General features: G+C 41.6%; 1 protein-coding gene across 9 annotated transcripts in view; it reads left to right on the plus strand.

The window, feature by feature from the left end:
- The first annotated feature begins 11022 nt into the window (after positions 1-11022).
- RALGAPB (Ral GTPase activating protein non-catalytic subunit beta) overlaps positions 11023-23811 on the plus strand; it is an 83140-nt gene continuing 70351 nt past the window's right edge. For 2 of the 9 annotated variants that reach the window (XM_038572300.1, XM_038572304.1), the window contains exons 1-2: positions 11389-11648; positions 14958-15062. The gene's annotated coding sequence lies outside the window, so the exon portion shown is untranslated. Of the gene's footprint in view, positions 11146-11388; positions 11649-14957; positions 15063-23811 lie in introns of those variants that run through there. The other 7 variants (XM_038572303.1, XM_038572305.1, XM_038572307.1 and 4 more) reach the window with 5 other exon arrangements.

Raw genomic sequence — 23811 nt, forward strand, 5'->3', positions numbered from 1 at the left:
AGGCTTTGTATCTGCCAACTCTGCAGCCCCCTCGGCCCCCCTAACCACAGCTCAGTGAATTAGGGAAGCACAGCCACCTGAGGGCAGCCCTAACCTGTGACCCTGCTCTAGGGCTAAGACCAGGTTTTTGTCTTGGGGAGTTGTGAATATGTTAGGAGCTGGAGTAATTGGTTGCAGAACAGAAACAGGAAGAGACAGAGGGATTCAATCCCTGTTACCACAGGATCCCAAGGTACAGAGAGCACTGAGCTCCCATTGCAGATGAGGGACCATTTCTAGAACCTTTCTAGGGGGAGGATGATATTCCAATTTCCAAACCACATTTGTGTTCCACAAGGCCTGAGGTCTGGTTCCCCCTGAATTTTTGGGAGGCATGGCCAAGTAACCAAAACTCCTGTCGTCCTCCTTTTTTTTTTTTTTTTCATTAGCTTACATTTACCACCACTGTGCCATTACTAGAGGGAGCCAAATGAGCCTCTGCCCCTAACAGCTTGAAGGATACAGTGACAGACCCATGTAAGGAGCTCTGTCAGTATTCAAGGTTGAGGACGGAGACCAGTGATGGTCTTGACAATGTGTACCAGGAATAGCTCACAGAGGCCTCTCCGTCCCCTTAACTACAACTGCCATGTCACCAGGATACCTAACTACACCTGCCCTGGAAAGCAGCCTAGTGAAATCATTTAGAACCTATTGCATGTTCATGGTGTCCCTTAATCACTGTGGGGCATTGAGCATGTTCTTTTGCCTCCTTGAGCCTCAGTTTCTGGCTCTGTAATTTGACCATCAGCACCTATCCCCAACAGTAAGGATGAAATAGGGTGATGCATGTTAAATGCTTAACACAATACCTGCCTCATACTGTGTGCTCAATAAATGTCAGCCGTTTTTATTGGATGAGCACATCTAGCTTATTGATGGTTAACAAGAAAACAGATATGTCATTATGACAGACTCATCTGTTAATGTGACACCACCAACACTTTCTTCTCTGCTAACTTGCAGATATCCTAGTAGGACTGGTGTTAATCATCACCACAACTGATTGAACTTTGATTAAATGCCACGTACTGTACTAAGTAAGCCTATAGATATAATTACCTCATTCCATCTTCACAACAACCCAGTGAGGTAGATTTCATTATCTTCATTTTATAAATGAGGAAACCAAGGCTCAGAGAAACGAAGGGACCTGTCTTCTAATGAGCGGCTCAGCTGGTTTTCCATTGCCTGCTGTATTAAGTAGTGAAAAATGTTGCAGGCTGATTTCGTAAATAGCATGAGCATATCAGGTTGTCAGATGCTTGTTTGTGCTGGAAAACGAGAAATTTAGGGTATGTTACTATTCTATCCCATCTGTTTCACATTGCCCATTTCCCAGTCTTCTAAAATATTCCCCATCCGAATTGACAGTCTTTGGGATTGAACTTGCAAATCTGACATGTACAGAAACAATAGGCATGTTTCAGCCAACCCCAAAATATCAACTCTTGTTGATCTTTATTATTGCTGCTTTTTTTTTATTAGAGACCTTACATTTACCACCACTGTGCCATTTCTGTAGGAGAACAGAGCGCCAGAAGAATGAAGTTTCACTTGTCCATTCAAAAAATTAATTGTCAGGCACTGTGCTAAGAATAGAGATACAGTGATGAAAAAGAAAGTTTCTGCCTTCAAGAGGATCACACACAAGTACATATGATAGTAAGTTTTATTAATCCACACCCTACATGTCTATGAACAGTCACCATGTGCTGAGTCTTGCTGTAAGCTGGGCATACAGCTTCGACCAAAGCAGAGGAGGGTATCATGGAGCTTATGGTCTAGAATAGCACCATCCAATAGAAACATAATGCCACCCACAAAGGTAATTTAAAGTTTTCCTAGTAGCCACTTAAATAAAAAGAGGATGACATTTTAATAATATATTTTATTTAACCCACTATATCAGAAAATATTGTCATTTCAATATGTAACCAAAATTACTGATGAGATATTTTACACTTTTCCCCCAACTAAGTCTTTGAAATCTGGTGTATATCTTATGCTTAGAGTACATCTAGGTTTAGATGAAGCACATTTCGAATGTTCAATAACCACATATGGCAGGTGGCTACCTTACTGGAGAGCAAAGATCCAGGTGGTGAGGGGTTCAAGGCTAATTCCATGCAAGAAGAGTGTTCTGAGGCCAACTCCTTAACAGGAAGGCTGCTGCATTTTGAAGAATCTTAAAGAAGCTGCTCTCACCTAGGTCCCCCGTTCTCTTGTATCTTTCCTGGGGATCCTACATCCTGGCAGAGTAAGGCCGAGTATATATTAAGTATGCCTAGTGGAGTCCTCGCATCATAATCCAGAGCCTTCCATAGTGCTTCTCTAGCACAAGCCCCACCTCCTGGGTTAAGCTGAGTGTGTCCAGAGGTTGTTCATACTTACTACTTGTTTACTGAGCACCTACTAAGCATCAGCTTCTGCATTAAGCAATGGGAACACACACCAGTAAACATAGGCAGTTGTAAGCTCACAGCCCTGTCGTGATAAATGAGTAACCCACAAAAGAAGAAATCATCACAGACTATAACAAATGAGGACAAATGAAAGTTGCTGTGGAACTAAATGGGGACACCTGAGATCTTGGGAGGCATTCAGAGAAGGTCTCCCCAAGCAAGTGAAGTTAACTGAGCAACAGAGGAGTTGTTCATGTGCACAAGCGGTGTGGGGGACCTAGCGGGGAGCTGGAGGAGGGCCAGCATGGATGGTATGCAGCGCTGAGGAGTGAGTGTAAGAGTGCTAGCTTCATGCCACATGCACCTAGTTCAACCTATTGGGGTGACTTGGGTGACAAGAGTCACCCTCTCTGGGCCTCGTTATCTCACTTAAAGGGATGTAGTGAAGACTTATGAATACACCTGATACACCAGATACCCTGATTCATTATTAAACTATTGACCTCCGCTCTTATTCATTGATGGTTCTTCTGCACCATATCAAGAGGATGGTCAAGTTTTGTATTTGTTTCCTTGTCTTAGGGACATTGGGGCTGAATGCTCCAAAGTAGTTTTTAGAGTAGTAGAGACAGACACTTCCCTTTATTTTCCCCCTTACTTTATTTTTACTAGAAGATTTGAATGACACAAGTAACAGACTTGAGTTTTAAAAATAAATCTTTTCTTTTGGAATAATTTTAGAGTTATGGAAAAGTAAAAAACCTAATACAGAGACTTCCTGTATGCCCTTCACCCCACTGCCCCTAAGAAGCACATGGCTATTATGTAGCTGGAGTATATTTGACACAATAAAGAAATTAATATTGGCACATTACCATTAACTGAACTCGAGACTCAGTTTGGATTTCACCAACTTCCCCTGTAACACCCATTTTATGTGCCAGGATCCAATCCAGAACACCATGTTACATTTTGTCATGGTGTATCCTCATCTCCTCCAAGCTGGAACAGATTCTCAGGTCTTTCCTTGTTTTTCTAGACCTTGACAGTTCTGGAGAATGTTAGTATTTTGTAGAGTATCCCTCAATTTGCATTTCTTTGCTGTTTTCTCATGACTAGAATGGGGTTATGGGTTTGGGTAAAGAATATCAGAGATGAAGTTCCCCTCTCATCACATGTCAGGGGCACATGATATCAACATGAGTTATCACTAGTGATGTTAACCTTGATCATTTGCTAAGGAGCGACTGCCAGACTTCATTGTAAAGGTACTGTTTCTCCTTTTTCAGATCCTGGTGTTTGGAATATAAACTTGATTTTTTTAAAGATTTTATTTATTTATTCATAGACACAGAGAGAGAGGGGCAGAGACACAGACAGAGGGAGAAACAGGCTCCACGCAGGGAGCCCAATGTGGGACTCGATCCTGGGTCTCCAGGATCACACCCCAGGCTGCAGGCGGCACCAAACCGCTGCGCCACCGGGGCTGCCCCTAAACTTGATTTTAATACATATTTTAGGAAACATGTTTAGAAATCTTTGCCCAAAGGTGAGAGAGTATATATTTTCCTCAAGCACATTTGGAGCATTTCTAAATATTGACCATGTTGTATGCTGCAGAGCAAATTTCACATACCAATGCATCAGCATCATATGGACTACAATATGTAAAGACATAAAACTAAAACAAGCTTTTGAGAATACTCAGACTTGAATGAAATGAAAATGCTATATATCAAAACTTGTGGAATGCAGCTAAAATAGTACACAAGGAGTTTATAATCTCGAATAATTTCTTTGGGATTTTCTACCAGTAAGGGAGAATGTGATCCATCACACAGGAGACTCACCTGTTTTGACTCTTGTAGACAGGAATTAAGAGGGTTCAGAACTCCCCAGTGTTCTGGTCTTTGGCACTCCTTCAGAGCTGTGAGGGAACCAACTTTATTAGGGAGGTGGTTAAGGGTCAGGATGGATTCTTTGAACTCCCTCGAAATGGGCTCACCAAGGGCCACTCTTCACCAAAGAAGGGTGTGCTAGGAAAACCTGTCCTCCTTTTCTTTCCATTTTCTATGGTATTGGCTCAGCCAAGCATCCCCAGCATCTCTGCTTCTCAACAATAAACTATGATGTGAATGGCTCCTGTGAATTGTACAGTGCACGACTATATGTGGTGGTCCTGCCTATGCTCGGTGGAAGATGGATGGGGATGTGCCCTGGGATAAACCCAGTATAAGTATCTCACCATATGCAAAAAACAAACAAACAAACAAAAACCAAACCAAACCAAAACAAAACAAAACGTGACTGAGTGTGAAATCAGAAGTCCACATACAGAGAGAGGCAGAGATGCAAGACAGGGAATTTGGTGGAATCCCAGTCCCTGGTGTTTGTTGTGTTGGCCCAGCTTGACCTCTGCCCTCCCCCTCAGCTGATTCTGTAAGTTTCCCAAAAATTATTTCTTTTGGAAGCATACGTCAGGTTTCTGTCACCAATGCATCCTGGAGAAAAGTCCATTTTTTTCCTTAACTTGCCCCCAAAAGGCCAGTTATCAAGGTATTCCATGGAAGGCTTGCATGAGGCACTCTGGGCATTTTGCTTATCCAGGCTGACTTTCCCCTGTATGACACTTGCCCACCTAACCAGATTCCAGCAAATAGGCAGCATGTCAAGTTTTCAAAATAAACAAATTGTGATGGCTCTTGCTCACGGCTTTCAGACAACAGTCCAGCCTCAGTGGCTCACCCTTATTTGGCCGCAAAATTTATTTCCTGGTCTTAAAAATAAAAGAGGAGGCATACTCCCTCCAAGCAGGAAGGAGTATATGTATAATTTGGGCTTTTGACGAGAGGGGATGTTCTGGGGCACAAGCAGCTACTCCAGTGAGGCCCAGATTGGCAATTAAGATTGCCTTGAAAATGATGCTCTCAAGAGTGAGAAGAGGAGGAAGTGAGCCCAGGGACTTGGGGGGGCTACTAGGGGAGGAGGGCCAAGGCAGGCCTAATATGTGCAAGGCCTTGAGCAAATGTTTTTTGCATAGCTCCTGTCTATATAAGCAAGTTGCTTAAAGATATATCACAGGGGCACCTGGGTAGCTCAGTCAGTTAATCGTCTGCCTTCAGCTCAGGTCATGATCCCCAGGTCCTGGGATTGAGCCCTGTATCGGGCTCCCTGCTCAGGGGAAGCCTGCTTCTCCCTCTGCCTCTACCTGCCACTCCCCCTGCTTGTACTCTCTCTCTGTCAAATAAATAAAATCTTAAGAAAAGATATTTTATAAAATCCATGGGCCCACGTGGAATATAGTGATTCATTGGTGGTGATTTAGAATAATGGGTAGGGAGGAGGTGTTGGGGCTGTATTTATTGTCCTATCAGGGCACATGAAGATTCTTGGTAGTATCCAGGCACCATCTCTTCCAGTTCAAGTCCAAGAACCATCCCTTCCTATTTCTTTTTTACGGTAAAATGTGCCATTATTGCTTAATTTCATATTTCCCACTGCCAGAAAAGGTATGCTATTTGAAACCTGTTAGCACTGAAGCAATATGACCTAACTTTGTAGTCTTCTAATACATTTATTTAATGCTTGGTATATTATTACCCATGACACTACATCATCCATGAGTGGTGGTCTCCATCTACTGGCTTCCAAGGACTCAGAGATTTTTACTGTGCCTCATTGATGAGAACTATAAATACAAATCTTACCTGGAATCTGTAGGAAAATGTGAATGATAATTTATTTTCTGGTCATGTTAAATTTACCTTTTGGAATATTGTTTCATAAACATGAATGACACATATTCCAGTCATGTCTTGAGCTCCTTAAGCAATAGTCACTGTGTTCCTACAATGTGATTGCTTTCAGTGCTGACACACTCCCCTTCTACCACCAGCAGCAGGGAGCACAGGGAAGGGGTCTGCAAGAAGAGCAATCCCATTCATACAAGCTACATCTACCCTTGTCTACATGGCTTAAAGCGATGAGAGCACATACCATCACGTCCATCACAGGCAAGAAAGTACATTAATGGGAACACCATACTGCTATTGCAGAGCAAAAATTCAAGAGTTATCAGAGGAGAAGGGCACAGCAACTCGTGCCAAAGGGGGTGAGGTGACCACCCTGGGGGCCAGCTGAGGAAGGGACTGCAGAGTACACAGAGTACAGGATCCCTACTGCCACCTGCCCTATAGTCCTGGCTGCAGTAGGTCAGGGCAGTATCATGATCTGAACACAGAGGTGTGAACCTACATTTGGGCCCACATCATGCAACTCAAGCCCAAGCATCTACAGTGCACTGTTGGTAGCTCAGAGTCCTAAATTCACCGTGGCTTCAGTGTGAGTGAAAATCACCAAAATCAGCATGCCAACACTATTTTGGCAGCCTAATCTCATACAAGCTGGTGAAAGAAATTCTGCACCAGCCAGCAAGAGTGAGTTCCTTGCCAGGCTGTCCTCCTGGAACCAGAACTGGTCATGAGACTCCAGAATGATTCCATATATGTAAGTCCTGGAGCTCTTCAAGGTGTCTGGTCAACCTTACAAACAAGTGATTGGGGGTGGGGGGAGGCACGGTGGTAAGACAGAAGCTGAAGGGCTCTTCAAAGAGAAGAAATAAAGAATGAGATGCATAGGGAATGGACTTGGACTGGGGGTGCATCACCCTGCCTGGATGGCACTTTTGGCTCTGGCTAGTCTCATCCACTGGAGTGAGGTTTATAAAACTTCAAGGTTGAAATTTCCAGCTAACAGGCTCCATATGGGGCCTGGTCTGATTTGAGGCACCATACCAAGGTCACAGTGTTGACCTTGGAGGGACACTTGGAAAAGTTTAAGGAATATTGATCTTATTTAGTGCACTTTAGTGCAGCACTCCTCGAGGCAGATAGTCTGGGGCAGGGAACCTCTTACCTAGGTCTAATGATGGCAGTACCACTGGCCACTGGATATTACTCATTAAAACTTAACAGTAGAGCAAGAAAGTGGCTAGATGCAAGAAAGTGGTTAGATGCCAAGCCAATGAATTTTCCATCCACCACCCCCACATCCACCTAACAAATGTTTACTGAGTACCTACACTGTGCCAGTACCATATTAAGTTCAAGAGAAATAGAAGTTGGTCTTCCCAACCATTATCTACCCCAAACTAGTTCTGTATATTTTGAAAAAGAAGGAAAAGAAAAAAAAATTGGCTACAGATGACATACCTCTCCTACCTCTTTTAACAACTTTTCTCAATTATGGCTCTTGAAAGTGTTTTAATTACTATGAATGCATACAATATACCCCAAAACTTAGTGGTTTAAAACAATAAAATTATTTTGCTCATAATCTGCTCTTTTGGCTGGGCTCAAAATGAGTACGTTGTCTCTGCTCTGCTTGGTATCAGGTAGGTTGGCATGAAGTCTGGGGACTGGAATCATCTGAAGGCTTCCTTGCTCACCTATCTGGCCACTTAATGTTGCCAGCTGAAACATTAGCTCATGCTCTCTGAGGGAAAACCTCCGCATGGTCTCTTCATATGGCCTGGGCTTCCTCCCAACATGGTGACTGGGTTCCAGGATGAATATTGCAAAAGGCGGTAAGCTAAGTGGAAGCTGTATCCTCTTTATGACCTAGTCCCAAAAGCTACATAGTATTCCTTCTGCCACATTGGCCAGGACAGTCACAACCAGACTCAAGGGGAGGGAGCATGGATCCCCTTTGCCAGTGAGAAGAATGTTTGTTACATTGTAAGACCTGTAGGATGGGTTTTGTGTATATTTGTGTATATGTATATGTGTGTATGTGTATCTATCTATGTGATCAACTTTGGGGGGAAAAGTCTGCCAAAAAAGGTTAATATAATTCCAGTTTTCCTTTTTTGAATGCAATACCTTTTAATACACAGCAAATGGGTACATAATACAAGGTGATATTTTGACATAACAGTTTCAGATAAAGACACTCCCCAAATTTAATCTTCTCTTCTAGTTAGAAATTATGATGTGGAACATGTTTGAATTAGGCACTGTATTTGGAAAAACCATAAGGTTTCCCTCTGTATGGCATTTCATGTTTCCTCAGTCTGTTTTGTGTGGACACTTTCCTCACATGTTCAAGGTGTCATGTTTAGTCCTCTCCCTCCCTCGGGTGTGTGTGTGTGTATGTGTGTGTGTGTGTGCAGGTTATAACTTTATCCTCATGCTAGTTTAAGAGAAGCCTTCAAAAATTTTAAAAAATGGTAAAGAAAAAGGTGCAGAAATGTATTACCTTTAAAGAATGACTCTTGGGTCACCTGGTTGACCCAGTCAGTAGAGCCTCCAACTCTTGATCTCAGGATCATAAGTGCAAGCCCCACATTGGGTATGGAGCCTACTTAAAAAATAAAGAATGACTCTCTTGCATCTTTTCTCCACCAACTCCCACTGAATGTTAAATCTTATCTTCCTGACCAGTACAATAGTCCTTACACTTTGGATTTTATGTAAAAGCCATGCTCTTCACTTAAAATTATTTGTTGCTTATATAATCGTTGTTTGCTTTATTCCATAGATATATTTTTCTGTAAAAATACTTAGGTGTCTTGGGTTGGAATTGAACATGTTTTTTGTTTTGTTTTTCCATTAAAATTAATGGAAATATATTCTTTCATTTAACAGCTTTCACTTAGAGTCAGAATTTTTAGGAATGAATTGAAGTCACCAGGTGGGAGACAGACATATTTTCATTATCTTACCAGGAGCTTTCAGACAGCTTCCTAGTCCTGACCTTCCTAGTCCTTCCTAGTCTATCACTTTCCCAATTCCCATAATCTGTTCCAATTTGTCACCTTCATTATCAGCCCCTTACCAGTCTAAAGCATTATAGGTATTCAGTATTTATTATGTTAGAAATGAGTCTGGTTGAAAGTAACATATAAAGAAAAGAAAGTAAGTAACACATAACTCAACAAACTGTGTTCTAAATAAGATTGTCCCCCCTCTCATAAAACAGGAAGGCAGCTCAAGGTTTGTGCAGCTGCTTGAGTATGTCCTAAAGAACCAGGTTTGTCTTTCTGTTCCACTTTCCTTAGCACAGTCCTCCTCATGGTCTCAAGATGACTGTGGCACCTCCAGGTATTGTGCCTGAATTCCATAAATGAAGAAAGAGAATGGGAAGTAAAGGTCTCCAAAAGCTTCCTTTTTATTCCAGGAGGGAGGCTCTCCCTTAGGACTTCTGCCTGTATCTTATTGGCCAGAACTTCATTTGGTTGCTACTCCTAGTTGTAAGGGAGGTTGGAAACTATATACTTTGCTTTTTAGTCTCTAGTTCTGAAAGGCGAGGGATAAGTGGTTGGAATAGATACTGAGTGAACCTCTTATAGTGTTTGTCGCACTTTGTTTAACTGATACGCATGGCTTTGATCCACAAAGTGTCCTGGATATACAGCCCCATTCCTGTCCTGGAACATTCTTTTTTTTTTTTTTTAAGTTTTTAAAAATTTATTTATTCATTCATTCATGAGAGACACAGACTTAGGCAGAGGAAGAGGCAGGCTCCTTGCCGGGAGCCAGTTGGGGGCTTAATCCCAGGACCCCAGAATCAGGCCCCGAGCCGAAGGCAGACGCTCAACCACTGAGCCATTCAGGCGCTCCTGTTCTGGAACATTCTTGCCCCTTGTTCCCCTTCCCTCTAGCAACTCTCCTGGGGGTGGGGTGAGGTCTTGAGATACTCTTCTCTATCCTTTTTATGAGAAAATCAGTCTCGTCTACCTGAAGATAAGGAGTCAGCGTTTTCTCTGCTCTCTTCGGCTTTTTTCGGACAACTATACCTTCAGCACTACCCAACACCCTGACCCCGTCTTCTCTGAATATCAAGGACAGTCTGAAGGCCATGGCCTCCCTCCTCTTTTATGGCAAACCGGTATCTCCTGCTATTATTATTATTATTATTATTATTATTATTATTAATGTCTTCTCAGTTCCTTAACCAGAGTCTCTGAATTTGATCTCTGATTCATCTTTGTAATCTGCTCCTGGCCTCGAATCGAGTATTTCTTATAGTTGATACGACGCCCAGGTAATCATAGGGTGGTTAAGTAAAGGGCAACATTTCAAAGAAAAGGGTGCTCTGTAATGGTGGGAATGTGAGAAACTCCCAGAACCTGGAGCCAGAATCTTGCCGAGGAGCCCTTGACTCCGTCCGCAGGGAAACACGCGGAGTCCGGGTTGATCCACAGGCACACAGGTGCAACACCCCCGGGCTGTATGGAGACGAGGCAGGCGCATCCCGCGCTTCGCCCCTCCCACTCCACTTGATCCGGAAAGGAAGGAGGGACTATGCCCCGCGCGGCCACCTGGGAAAGCTGCGCACGCGCAGCTTCCGGCGCCGTATCTCGGGAGTTATTTGACGCCGCGGCTTCGGACCCGCAGAAGTCTCTGATCAGGCGCGACGCGCACGCGCCGTGGTCCCCTCGGTTCCGGGAGTTATTTGACGCTGCCGCCCCTGGCAGTCGGAAGTTGCCGGAGCAGAGCCCAGCCGGCCGGCCCGACCGGCCTTCGTCGTCCCCGGGCGCCCTCGGAGAGTCGCTGACGGGTGGCCGGACCGACCGCCTGAGGACAGCCGGCCGGGGCAGCGAGAGCGCCGGCACTATGGCGCGGGTGGCGTGAGGCGGAAGGCCGAGCGCGGCCGGCGGCGGCGCCCGCCCCAGCGATGCGGGCCCCGCCCGTCGCCTCAGGTAAGCGGGCGGCCCTCCCCTCTCCTCCCCTCCGGGCGGTCCCGCAGCGGCCCAATCTGTGCGTCCGGCCCGGGCGCCGCAAGGGCCCTGCCTTCGGAGCGCGTCCCTGCCTTCGTCGGGGGGCCCCGCGGGGTCCGGCGGAGCCTGGCCCTGACTCCGCGGGGCGGGGGGCGGGGGGGTGTCGGCGGCTTCTGTCGCGGGAGCGACCCGGTCTGACCCTTCGGAGCTACCCGGGCGGGGCGATGCGCCCTCCCGGCCCCCCGGGGGAGGGGGCGGGTCTGGAGCGGAGCTAGACAACTCCGGCGAGGAATTTGGTCCAGCAGAAGGGTTTGCTGGAGTTGCCGCCGCCCTGTGGGGACGCTGCTGCCCGCGGCACAGTGACAGTCGGACGAGGAGAGTAATAAGGACCCTAAGCAGCCAGCCTCGTTCAGCGCTCGCTGTGCGCCAGGCGTCGTGCCAGGCCCTTACGTCCACCACGTCTCACTTCACAGCAAGCCTGTAAGGTAGGATCGTTATCCCCATTTTATTGACGAGGCCGCCGAGGCTCCGAAGGGTTTCGTGGCTTACTTGCCCAAGGTCACGTAGCTGGTAATTTGGACCCAGGCGGCCTGACTCCGGGATTCAAGTTCTTAATGAGGTCAGCGGCGCTCCCAACTTTGCTGCACGTTAGTCGGGGGGGGGGGGGGGGGCAGCTTTTAAAGATTCCCGAAGCTTGGGTAGCACATCCAGACGGATTCAGTCCGAGTGTTTTGGGGGGGAAGTGGGGGCAGACAGACTCCGTGTCTCTTAGGGAGCCCCGTGCGGTTCCAGGGTGTAGCAAACTTTGGGAACTGCTGAGACCTCAGAAGACGTTTCAGCGTGTCTCCAGTTTAAATGTCTAGGGGAATCATCTGGGAGTCCGTTAACAATGCGGATGCCACTCGCCGAGATCGCTTGTCTTTGAGGTTTAGGCGTCAGTGACGACTCCACCTTGGGAAAGCCACTTGGGGATGGAAAGTAACTTTCCCGCAGGATTTCTGAGTTGCTGTGCCCCCTTACAGTGTATACGTCTCATGCAAAACTGTTAGTTCTCAGTTTTCCTGGATTCACGATACTCATGGGTCTAGTGTCTTGGACTTCTGGGTCATCTCTGCGTATGCTGTTTTTCTGCCTGTGCTGTCCTCCAGCTCTGTCCCCGTTCCACCCGTATGCATACACTTTTGCCCTTTCTCACACAGGTGCATAGAGCTTTTTCTTCAGTCTCTGGCTGCCTAACTCCCAACATGCCCTTCGGGATGCCTCTGTCTGTGACACCCCACCGCCTTGGGTCATTCTTCTATGCTCTTTAGCATTATCAGGATGGAATATGCCAGTTCTTCTTCTGTGTTGCATTTCGGTCTCCTCTACTAGATTATGAGTAACTCAAACTGTGTTTTCTTTATCTCTGTCCTTCCCAGTGTTTTGATAAAGACGCACACAGGTCTTACTGATTGGCATATTTGAGTCCCTTCTGTGTCATAGATTTCATGCTACAAACAGATTCTTCTCTATTTCCATTTTTGCAAAAGGCAGTTCTTAGCCTATAGAGTTTTTTTCTTTTTGCTTAGAAATACTCTAGTTAGGTTCATTAATTTATCCATCCAGCAGTTGGACAGACACTGAATTCTTATATTGGCAGGGCACTATGTAGGATTATATGTAAATAACATTGGTTGATTTTTTTTTTTTATATCTGATTTTATTGTAATCAGATAGAGTCAGTTCTGTGGTAGAAACCTTTAATTGCCCTTAGGCCTTTGCGTATGGTCCCCACCTCATTGTCCAAAATAGTGTTTAGTTGTCATTTACTAAATGTTACTGCCTTGTTGGTACTTAGTAAATGCTAGTAGATGGAATTGGCTGTTAGTTCATTCTGTTCACTAGGAGAGATGACATAGGTAGTATTTAAGGAAAATTAAAACTTTGATGTCAGAAGACTTGACAAACTTAATATAATTTATTGTACAGTGCCTGAACTGCTATTGTCCAAAATATTTACAGATTTTAAAGAAAGGCAGGCCAGTAATTCAGATTGTATTTGTTCTTAGCTGGTCTTCAAACCATGTAAAGTTTATAAAAGGGAATGAGTGAATATGTGTGTGAAGGTCATTATAAAGAGGTTTGGGGACAATGAAGGTTTTTTTTATAGCTGTTAAATATGGTGAAGTGTGGACTGAATAAAGATATAAATGTTTTATATAATGACATTCTTTATAGGATAAGGATTGTTACAGAAAGATTCTCTTGGTTCAACTTTGTACTATTCTGTCAATTTTTAGGCTAAGGCTAATAGAGAAACTGATGGGATAATTCTTGTTAAATTCAGATACTCAAGAAACTTGCCCTTGTTTCTCTCTAATCAGATATGGACAGAGTATCCAGTTCTGGCCTCAGCACATGGAAGAAACTAAATCTTCAAGCCTCAGGCTTTACCCTGTAGTTGATATCCTAAGTAAAGGTGAAAAATTCCACGTGCTCAGTTAAAGACCAAAAGTGACTCCAATCAAGATAGCCTGAGCCGTAGAAATGGATTCTGTTTAATTTGAGATACTCATCAGTGTTAGCAGATGTGTTCTCTGACATGTATAAAGACCTTTTGGATAGAATACATGACTTCCTTTGTTACAAGATGATTAAAGTTTTAGAGTTAAAGTACATGGAGTTTAATTCTAAGTTTTTAGAGGTGAAGAAAGTAGATAATTTTCCCAAGACTACATGGTTGGGTTCTAGCACATCAAGAACTAGAAAGCAGATTCCTTCCTGCACATACAGAATTTTCTTCCACCCCTATCCCCCATGTGAGAGGATGTCTTGTTTGTTATTTGTGTGTGTGTGTGTGTGTGTGTGTGTGTTTGTGTGTGTGTTTTGGGGTGGGGGAAGTGACAGAGTAGTCTGCTATGTTTGAGATACTCAATTAGATGTATAATGTGAATGCTTGGTGTGTGATAGGTACTTTGCTGCGTATATCAAGGATACCAGGATAAGGAAGACATAGCCTCTGTCCTCAAGGAGTCTATAGTCAGAGTGGAAATAAAAATAAAAATGTAGTATCTAAGGCAGCTCTGTTGAGTTGAATTTTCTGCAGTGATAGAGCTGTTCTATACCTGGACTGTTCAAGATGGTAGCCACTAGCCACATGTGACTACAGAGCACTGGAAATGTGACTAGTGTGTAAATGAGGAACTGAATTTGTAATTTAAATGTGATTACATGTGGATATGGCTATGAGTATGGTATTGGACAGAGCAGGTCTGAGGCATGAAAGATGGGAAGTGTGGTGGTGCTGGTTGGGGGCAGGCAGGGTATTCATAATACTCAAACTTTTTTTTTTTTTTTTTTTTTAACAGACAGCAAAAACAACCTGTTTACACTTTTAGGGGGGAATACAGGCATAACCTGTCTTTCTTTCTTGTGATTCAGGTGTTTGATAGGATCCCCAACAGAATCTGGTGTATAGGTGAATACATACCTTTCTGATGAAACTTGATTGATATTTGCCTTGTAGGGTCAATGGGACTACAACAGAAATGTGAACTACAATCCTTTTGTCTTTGTCATAAAGTTGAATGGGCGACCTTGAGAGCAATGTATGCCCTAAAATCCAGTGTGGTTCATTTATTTACTCAGTGTTTTGGCACCCTGTGCCCTATTTTTCCTAAGAGAAGCAAGGCATGCCTGATAATGTGTACCTTGCCTTTGTACATCTTAAAATATGTTGACTTAATGTTGCTTTATTTGATCCTTCCCCCAAGTTACTTTAGGTAGGTACTGCAGGTGTTCTCCCTGTTTTGCAGATGAGGAAACTATGACAAAGAAATGCCAAGTGACTTGTCCAAGGTCATAATGGTGAGGTATGGAGTCAGAACAAAAGGGAAGAGCATTGGACTTTGGAGCAAAAGGTAGAGTTTCTTGTCCCAGCTCTACTGTCACTTGATGTGACTCTGAGCAAGTTATAGCGTTTTTTGTGTTCTCACATAGTGTCTAGTACATTTGTTTTACTGAACTTTATAGGCTTGTTGTTGGAATAAAATGAAATAACATGTGGATACTCTTTCAAAATGATCAGATTTATAAAGGTACATTGTTATCAAGTAAGATCTCTAGTAGTTTTTCTCTTATTTGATGCTGGCTTCATAACTCATTACATCAGTTAATCATGTTGAATATTACAGTACTCTGGTACTGTTGTAGATTTTCTCTTGGCTTCCTTACTATGAAACCTTTCCTTGGACAGCCATTGTGTCCTGTTTATATCTGTGTATTTATACCTAGGATAATACCTGACACGTAGCAGGTGTTTAATAAATGTTTTTCTTCATGAAATAACTGATGTCTTGATATACTTTATGAAGTTTTAAAAAATTGTTCTCTGTAATTAGACTTGAAGCTTCTTGGGAACAGGGATCTTACTTATTCACTGTTGTTATTCCCTGTGCTGGTGTATAGAAGGCATGTAATAAATATTGTTTGAGTCAGTTGATGTAATTAATGTCAAACCGTGGTCTCAGTGTGTCTACCGCTACCACTATATCGATCATTTTGGTAATCTGTCGATTAAATCAAACCTTCGTGTTACTTTGTGGTGGTACCTACACACCATAAGCTATTGCCAGCACACAGTCACCTGATATAGAAACCTCTGGGGAGATTACCTAGAAAATGGACACATGTAGAGTTGGGAAGAAATTAAGTGATCTGCAGGAGAGCTCTGTCATATCCTCTCCTTTCTCCAGTCATGTTTATTTCCGAAGCACTGAGGTAGATAGAGACTTCTCTGCTTGTGGCTCAGGGTGATAGCTGACCATGCCTGCCTTCCTTCCTTCCTTCCTTCCTTCCTTCCTTCCTTCCTTCCTTCCTTCCTTCCTTCCTTCATTTTTATTTATTCACTCATGAGACACACACACAGAGGGAGGCAGAGACATAGGCAGAGGGAGAAGCAGGCTCCCCAAGAGGAGCCCCATGCAGGACTCGATCCTAGCACCCCAGATCACACCCGGAGCCAAAGGCAGGCATCCCTGACTGGGCCTTTCTGGGGAGGATACACAGGATCCTTAACCTAGCAGTCAGAGCCCTTAATCATCTAACTTCACTTATGTTTTCATTTCTCACTGCAATGCCCTGTCCTCTCTGCCTTGTTCCCATCCTTCCTTCCCTTCCCCTCTTCAGTATATTAGCCACACGGTAGTTTAATTTTCTGTTGTCCCTTCAGCCTGTCTTGGACACTTACACCAAATTCTGGTTCCTATTGTATTCTATGATAAAGTTAATATTATTCTCATTCTCTGCCCCAGTTTTTGCTAAATTCATTATAAAGCTCCAATCCTAGCATTCATACTCTCAAAATTGGTCACTGTGTGTCTTTGAAATCTTATCCCTTCTACATATAGCTTTCTTTTCTGCTACTCTAGGTTTTTAGTTTCTGGTGCTGTCTTTTGCTACTTGAAACAAGCACCCTTCCTTTTATATATTTTTCTTTTCTATTCACTTCTTTATACTCTCGCTCTTAATTTTCTTATTGCTGTTGAAATTGTAACCTTCCTTCAATACCCCATTTATTCTTCCCTGATCTTATCCCATTGTTTTCCAGCTCAGCCCTTCTTTCAATCAAAAGTAATCTTTTGTCCTCTAATCTTCCACAATGCCTTGCCTATAGCTTACCATGATAGGTTTAGTTAACATCCGTCATCTCCTATAGATAGAATAAAAAAAAAAAAAATTCTCCTTGTAATGAGAACTCTTAGGATCTGCTTTCTTAATACTGTCCTGTATATTCTACAGCAGTGTTAACTGTAGTCATCACGTTTGTACAGTACATCCCTAGTACTTATTTATCTTGTAACTGGAAGTTTCTACCTTTTGACCACCTTCCTCCAGTTTCCTCTCCTCAAAGCCCTCATCACTGGTAACCACAAATCTTGAACTCTCTTTTTATGATTTTGGTGGGTTTTTCATTTTTATTTATTTATTTATTTATATTCCACATATAAGTGAGATCATACAGTATTTGTCTTTGTCTGGCTTACTTCACCTAGCATAATACCTTGAGGGTCCATCCATGTTGTTGCAAATGGTAGAATTTTCTTGTTTTGTTATAGCTGAATAATACTCCATTACGTGTGCGCGCACATATACACACACACACACACACACACACACCACAACTTCTTTATCATTCATCCATCAGTGGACACTTAGGTTGTTTCCGTGTATTAACACTGCTTTGAACATGGGGGTGCAGATATCTTTTTGAATTAGCATTTTCATTTCCTTTGGATATATTCCCAGAAGTGGAATTGCTGGATCTTATGTTCTTTTTTAATTTTTTGAGGAACCTCCGTACTATTTTCTATAGTGGCTGTACCAGTTTACAATCCCACCAACAGTGTACAAAGGTCCTCTTTTCTCCACATCCATGCCAGCATTTATTATGTCTTTTTGATGATGGCCATTTTAACAGGCATGAGGTAGTATCTCTTTCTCTCTCTCTCTTTTTTTTTTTTTTTTGTAGTATCTCATTTTGGTTTCAATTTGCATTTCCCTAAAGACTAATCATGTTGAGCACCTTTTCATGTACCTGTTGTCCATTCATACATATTCTTTGGAAAAATGTCTATTCAGATCCTTTGCTCATTTATAATTGGATTATTTGGGGTTTTTTTGCTATTGAGTTGTATGAGTTCTTTATGTTTTGGATATTAACCCCTTAATAGATACACATTTTGCAAGTATTTTTTCCCATTCCATAGCTTGTCTTTTTGCTTTGATGATGGTTTCTTTTGCCATGTAGAAGCTTCTCAGTTTGCTGTAGTTCCATTTATTTTTCATTTTGTTGCTTGTGCTTTAGGTATGATTTCCAAAAAATCCATTACCAAGACCCACATCAAGGAGCCTTTTTCCTATGTTTTCTTCTAGGATTTTCATGCCTTTCCTACGTTTTCTTCTAGGAGTTTCATGTCTTAAAATCCATTTTGAGTTAATTTTTGTGAATGGTGTAGGGTAGGAGTTGTTTCACCTTTTTACATGTGAATATCCAGTTTTCTCAGCACCATTTATTGAAGAGACTTTTTTTTTTCCTCATATTTTGGACATTTTGAAATAAGGGCTACATAAGTATATATGTAGTTCTTGTGATTGTATTCCTTTTTTTTTTTTTTTTTTTTTAAAGATTTTATTTATTTATTCACGAGAGACACAGAGAGAGAGATAGAGGCAGAGACACAGGCAGAGGGAGAAGCAGGCCCCATGCAGGGAGCCTTATGTGGGACTCGATCCTGGGTCTCCAGGATCACACCCCGGGCTGAAGGTGGTGCTATACCGCTGAGCCACCAGGGCTGCCCTAGTGATTGTATTCCTGATAGCAGTGTGTAGTATTAGCAGCTAGATACCACCAGTGGCATAGCTTTTGGTGATGTGAGTTTTCTGAAATGGTCAACAGTTCTTTTTTTTTTTTTTTTTTTTTTTTTTTAAACAGTTCTTACTATGGTAGGGTTCTAAACATAAAATGGTCCAGTCTTTTTGCAGTTTACATGATTAATTGCATTACTGGAAAATTCAGTACAAATTAAAATAGCACATTAAAAAATTTGTATTTTTGTATAAAATGGAGTTAGATTTCTAGGCTCAGACAGTTAAGGACAGAATGATTTTCTGGCAGACATTTGATAGTCATGTGAAAAGTAGCATAATTGTTCATTGTGCAGGACTGTCTCCTGCATTGCAGGATGTCTAGATTTCCTGACCCTGCCCATAAATGCTAATAGCATGCCTCAATCATTGTGTGAACCAGAAGTGCGTTCAATATTTCCAAAATGCCCTCTAGGAGGCAGTTCTTCCATATTGAAAACCATTGACCTAAATTCTTGAGTATGTCTTGTTGGCCTTACCTCCTAATCAGTATTGAGTTTTATCACTTGTTTTGCTAGTTTAATAGGTACAAAAACAGTATCTTTGTTGCTTTGCTTTGTTTTTTTTTTTAATTCATGTCTGTTTCCTGCTTATTTTCTCTTCATTGTTTTATTTAATTTGCCTGTAATTATAATGCACATCTTTGTCTTAATATTTTGTCTATTTGTATTTTGTTAAAATTTAGCATATTTTTTCTGTTATATACATTTTAATAGTTCAACTTTTTCACTGTATCCTTTCTGTACCTTTCTACTTTACATGTTTCATTTTTTTACATTTTAACTATTTAAAAATACATTTAAAGAATTAAAATTTCTTAAGAGTTTTTAAGAATTTTTTTTTAAGATTTATTTATTCATGAGAGACACAGAGAGAAAGAGAGGCAGAGACACAGGCAGAGGGAGAAGCAGGCTCCATGTAGGGAGCCCGATGAGGGACTCAATCCTGGGACTCCAGGATCACGACCTGAGCCAAAGGCAGATGCTTTAACTGCTAAGCCACCCAAGGCGTCCCAGTTTTTAAGAATTTAAGAGCTATTAAGCCTATTTTGATTGGTCTTTCATTGTGTGTTTGTGTGTTTGTTTAAATAATATGTCTTTCAGAATTGGGAGGGATGGCAGCTGTTTTTTAAAAATGTCTATTCCCAGGCCCCAATGCAGACCTGTACAGAATTTCAGTGACAAGAACCTGGAAATATGCAGCACCCCACCCTCCCACTGCACTTGCCCTTCCATGATTCTTATGTGTACAGTGGAGTTTGAAAGCTAGCTCTCTTCTTGTTTGTTTGGCCTTAAAACATTTTTTTCCTCCAGTAATGTGTTTTCTGGAATGCATGCCAAATATTAATTATTCTTTAAATATTTGGAAGCCATCTATTTTCTTTAAAAACCAATAGCATAAAACAAATGGACATTTTCCAATTTTATTTGTGTATGGCTTGCAAAATTTTAGACATACCTCAGATAAATAAAGGGAACTTTCTAATATCCTCCTGTTTCCCACTGGTAAAACTTAACATTCTGAAACATTTATTTAGTATCTATTATGTGCTAGGAACTACTCAGAGATTGAGAAAGTGAGGTTTCTACCCAGAAAAGGTTGATAGTCTTGTGATGAAGGTATCATTACATGGCTAACAAGTTAATGTGAGGCTTGATATGACCAGCCTATAATAGGCACATGGAAAAGAGGTGATTTGAGATGTGTAGAAAAGCCTTACCAAAGGGAAGATATTTGTGCCGTTCCCTGAAGGAGTAGTATTTCATAAGGTGGATCAAGACTTGGCGTGGCAGTGCAATCAGTGGGAGTAGCTTGAGCAGTAACACAGGGTGGGAAAAACCTTGTTGGGTTTGAGTGATCATCAGTAGTCCTTTGTTGCCATAGCTAGGGGAAGGGGTCTGTGTGGGAAAGTGTCAGTAGAAGATGAGGCTGGGCAGGTGGACACTGAGCAATTTCAATTAGATTCCTGGCAAGATTTTGTCTATTTTTTAAATTGTATAAAATCAGCTTAAATTTTATATAGAAGAACACATATGTAATAATTTGGGCTGAGAAAAAAATTTGAAGTAAAGTTTTGAAAAAGCTAGTAAAGTTTTGAAAAAGAATGGGGGAGGTGGAAGGGGCTTCTTTCCAGGTATTAAAACATTTTGTAAAGCTACCGAATTTAAATCATTATGACATTGGCATAGGAATAGATAAATAGTTGAATAGAACAGATTCATAAATAGATTCCTATATAAATGAGGATTTAGTGTATGACAAATTGGTGTTTCAATTTGATGAGAAAGGATGTATTTTTAATAAATAATAATGGCACAGTTGACTGTACATTTACAAGAAAATAAATTGCACCTTTCCTATACCACTTACAGAAGTAAGTTCCAGATAAATATAAAACTTAAGTGTGAAGAAATAAGCAGTTGTCTTGCAGGAAATCTGGGAGATTACATGTATAGCTTAGGCTTATGTTTCCACACTTTTGGACCTAGATTGATAATAAATGTATTTTACATTGTGACCCAGAAATATGCATTTATAAAAAGTGAAACAAGTTTTACAGAACATTGCTTACCTTTACTAAATGTGATTCCTTTGTTGTATATCTTATTGCATGTAATTAAAAACAAAAGTATTACCCATTACATTCATTTCATGACCAACAGTTTGAAAAACACTGATAGAGGAGATGGGAGGCACAAACCACCTAAGCCAGAACTAAAAGCTATGAAATATAAATATGGGATTAGAACAATAAAATTTCACTTCATACCTATCACATGTTGAAGAAAGAAAAAGCAAGCAGTTCCTGGCAGGAGATAGGGAGTGAGAGGCATTCCTAATGTAGATGGAAGTTGTAACAGCTTTTTTGGGTAAGCAGTCTGACAGGACCTATTAACATTAAAAACAAATACCCTTTGATCCGATAGTTTCATTCTTGGGAACTTGTTCCATAGAAATTAAAAGGCCACTGTTTATATGAACAAGCATGTTTATTGTATCATTTCCTGGTGACAAAAAAAATGGGAAATGAAGTAAATACACATCATTAGGAGACTGGCTGAATAAGTTATACCACACCCATGCCATGGAATGTTACACAGTCATTAAAAAGAACCTATTATTAGTTGGAAGGATGTTCATGAGGCATTGTTGAATGGAAAAAAAAAAACATATAGAGAGGGATAGAATCCCTATCTATGCCAAGTATACAAATTATTTTAATATGATTAAGTTAGGTCGGAGCAGATACAGGAGGAAATGTTAGATAGTCAACATGGATTATTTATTCAGGGAAGTAAGTGAATTATTTGGACAGGCCATGAAGCCAAATAAAATGAAAAAGTTAAAAAACAAAAACAAAAAACTACACTAACACAAAACAAAATCCCCTGTGGTATAATACTTACATGCATTCATGTAAGAAACTGTGTATATAGCATGTATATATGTATGTGTATATATAACTCTATATAGTGTGTATATGACTTCATGGGGTCACTGAAAGGTACCTGAGCCCAGAGTCTACCAGATTCCCAAAGAAACTGAAAAGATTGAGTAGGGGTGGGAATGGGAGGTATGCAGGAGGGGAAGGGAACGTGATGGGTTCCTCTGTATGGAAAAGGGAAAGGTAGTTTGGGAACAGTCTGTGAAGAACTTTGACTTTTGTGCTGAGGAGTTTCATCTTCATTCTGCAGGCCTATAATTCTCAAATGCCATATCTTTTTAAAAAACACTGATACCTGTTGAGCTGGAGTGAGGTTTTTAAAAATAAAATTGAACAATGCTAGTCTTTCCCAGTATGAAGAAAAATTAGTTTAAGGGATAGAACTTATTAAACATTAAGTGTACCCATATGTTTTGCTTAAACTCTGCTGGCTGGGCATACAGATTTCAGAACAAGTAGAAGATGAAAGTTAACAAATGAATTGGAAAGAGCTGACCATCTTTGATTCTTTTCATGAGCATGGTGTTTATGATTGTAACATTTATATTGCATTCATACAGATACGTTTTCTGTGGCTGAAAGTTTTTCATTTGCATGGTAGATATAGATCATTTCATGGAGAATATACAGTACAGGGAGAAGCAGTACATGCTATGGAGAATGTATAGAATAGGGAGAAGGCCGTATATGCCATGGTTAAGAGCATGGTCCCTGGAACCCAACAGACATGGATTCAAACCCAGATCCACCACGTTATAGCTCTGAAGCCTCAGGTAAAAAGCAAACCTCTCTATGTCTCAATTTTTTTGTCTGTGAAATAGAGATAATATTCCTTAATATTCATTGAGTTGGGTTTTTTTTTTTTTTTTTCAAGATTATTTATCTTGAGAGAGGGTGTGTGCATACACACACACAAGTGGGGGGAGAAAGGCAGGGGGGAGAGAGAATCCCAAGCAGACCCCCTGCCGAGTGAGGCTGGATCCCATGAGCTGATCTGAAAACCAGGAGTCAGATGCTTAACCAACTGAGCCAGCCAGGTGCCCCTGTTCATTGAGTTATTTGGATGATTGCCTGAGTAGCATGTAGTAAATGCTCATAAGTGGAGCTCTTTTTTTTTTTTTTTTTTAAAGATTTTATTTATTTGAGAGAGAGTGTGCATGAGCAGGGAGGAAGGGCAGAGGGAGAGGGAGAAACACTCCCCACTGAGCAGGGAGCCAGACATGGGACTCAATCCTAGGACCATGACTTGAGCCGAAGGCAGACACTTAACTGACTAAGCCACCCCAATGGAGCTCTTACTTTGTTTTCTGAAGAACACTAACTTCCAGATGTTTCATTACGAGAAATTTGTGTTTCACTGCTGCAGGGAATGAAATATTCTCAAATAATTTTATGTCTAATCTGAGGACATTGGAGGGAAATTAACAGGGATATGTTTCTAGCATGTAATAGGTATTTGGAAATTGTTGACTGAAAAATCAGGATCTTGGAGTAAACTCTTTCCTATGTCTTCATTTCTTACTTAGGACACTTCATTCTGCCTTTTCTAACCTGGAACATAGAATGAGGAGGGCTTCCTCATGTTTTGAATGTACCAGATCAGATCATTTTATCCCCCTGCACAGTGGCGTCTGTCCCAGTTCTGCTCCAGGGCTTCTGAGGCTCTTCTGGGGAGGTGCTTAGATAGCTGCTTCCCAGGGTCTGCCTTCCTACCTGATCTTGCCACGAGGCTATTTTAGCACAATCTCAATACATTTAGATGCGTTTTTCCCCCTCAGTCTTCTTGGCAGTGTGTTTGT

This window comes from Canis lupus, chromosome 24, assembly GCF_011100685.1.
Source record: "Canis lupus familiaris isolate Mischka breed German Shepherd chromosome 24, alternate assembly UU_Cfam_GSD_1.0, whole genome shotgun sequence".
Taxonomy (NCBI): Eukaryota; Metazoa; Chordata; class Mammalia; order Carnivora; family Canidae; genus Canis; species Canis lupus.